Genomic DNA, 2,006 nt, shown 5'->3' with positions numbered 1-2,006 from the left:
GGAACAGAGTCATTTGAACCATGCCCTTTGGTCACGCCTCTTGTGCAAAGAAAATACAGAGCAGACTCCCCAGACCAATGCTCGATCTCAAATCCATTGAAACTTGGCTCAATAGATTCAGGGTTAGGGGGTTAGTGTGAGCCCTAACCTTTCACTTTCATTTAGACATGACATAGTACCCGACAAATTCTTGTCTTTGAGGAAAGTTAAAAATAACCTCACCATTTACTTTTTTTCCCGAACAGAACATGGAGTCTCCTGGGTGAAAGTACTGTGTTTCTTTGACCCACCACCCACCTTACCCTCTTACATGGAAATATAGCACTCTTATACTTTGTCACGTCAGTTCCTGCTTTGCTAACTACTATGGCCAGTGGAGGGCAATGACACTATAAATGTGAAAATATGGGTCGTACCTGCTGCTTGGGCGTTTTTTCTGGGGGAGGTCAGTCTCAAGGAATCACTGTCCATGACAACATTAAGGGGGAATTTCTACTCAAAAGACATTATACTCCATGATTTGTCTATAACTCAGACTGTTGAAGATGCATTTTACAAAGAAAAAGCACTGTGGATTGATTTCTTCCTTTGTCCTTCAACAACACAGTTTAAACCTCTCATCACTCCTGTTACCATAGGTTTTTCCTTCACTAAGACCAACCAGCCAACCATCGTTCCTACCCCTACCCATGTAGACATTGCAGAGCCACACGAAATGAGTCCTAATGACATCCTTCGCGTGAACCGTCTGTATAATGCGTACGTACCTTTTACCCAATAGCAGCCCATCTCCCTAACTAAATAACTTCCTACTTGTTTCTGTAACCCCTGTGTTGTAGTGTGTTCCTGCGCTACTTACATTCTCACTTGTCTTTCTACCTGGCTACCCCCTACCAACAGCACTCTCTCATGCTGGCTTTCTACCGGTACTGATACCTTGGAAGATCATACTTATGTTCATGTGCCATAAAGAAGTCAAGCATTTTGTTTTATAGATTTAGCTTTCTTTCTGATTTCAGATTCAACTGCTTCCAGACGTGACCTGAAACCTGTGCAAAGAAAGCATTTCCTCTAGAAATGAAAGTAAGTTGTGTGTTTCGATGTTTTTTTTCGAACTTGCCATGCACACGCTATCCTCAATATCTATCGATCTAACTTAGGTACAATAATGTTAACATTAAGTTGAACCTAGCTGAGAATTCTTGTCTGTCTTCAGTTTTCCTCTTTTTCTGTGTTGTAGCTTTTATTTAGGATAGACTCCTATTATGTTGTTTCTCTGGCATTTTGCCTTTATAGTACAGATACACACAGGAACCATGAATGTACCTTTATGTGAATGCATGTCTCCTGTTATTAAGACACACTCCTGTGATATACAGTGTATGTTTAATTGTAATTTAGGGCATTATTAAATAACATACTTTAGTTGGTGAGAGTTTTTTTTGTATTCCACAAAATACCATACATTTCCCAAACACCAAAAACAAACAACAGACCAAATACATGACAGATCAGATCGAACCAGAAGTTAAAAACTGAACATCAAAAGATGAAATATAAATAAAAAAAATAGAAGTGAAAGGAAATACAAATAGATAAATAAAGACATATTATACTAGTTACATAGTTAGTAAGAGTTTGTTTGCAAAACCCTGGAGTGGAAGGCATACAAATTAATAAAAACAATGGTTGAAAAAGAAAGAGGAAACCTGGGAAGCAAGAGAGGGGCCTGACATTGAAAGAGGGGTGTTAAGGTTATGTGATGGCCGTCAACTGTGTGTGTTTGTGTGTGTGTGTGTGTGTGTGTGTGTCTGTGTACACACATTCATTCATATCTTCCTTCTTTTTTTTTCAATAGGAAATCAAGAGCAAATGAGGCAAAGTGATGCAACGCACTAGCAAAACCAGAAATGCTACTTGTGCTTAACGAATGTGCTTTCATTCCGAATGTGATAAAATTTGCTTGCAAGTAAGAAAATAACCTGCTTTGAGCTTGATTATTTGAT

General features: G+C 38.7%; 1 pseudogene; it reads left to right on the top strand.

Annotated features, from left to right (window-relative positions):
* The window catches only part of LOC116690510 (high choriolytic enzyme 1-like), a 21,070-nt pseudogene extending 19,192 nt beyond the window's left edge, over nucleotides 1-1,878 (top strand).
* The last annotated feature ends 128 nt before the right edge of the window (nucleotides 1,879-2,006 follow it).

This window comes from Etheostoma spectabile, chromosome 6 (genome assembly GCF_008692095.1).
Source record: "Etheostoma spectabile isolate EspeVRDwgs_2016 chromosome 6, UIUC_Espe_1.0, whole genome shotgun sequence".
Lineage (NCBI taxonomy): Eukaryota > Metazoa > Chordata > Actinopteri > Perciformes > Percidae > Etheostoma > Etheostoma spectabile.
This window is presented reverse-complemented; position numbering and strand designations above follow the sequence as displayed.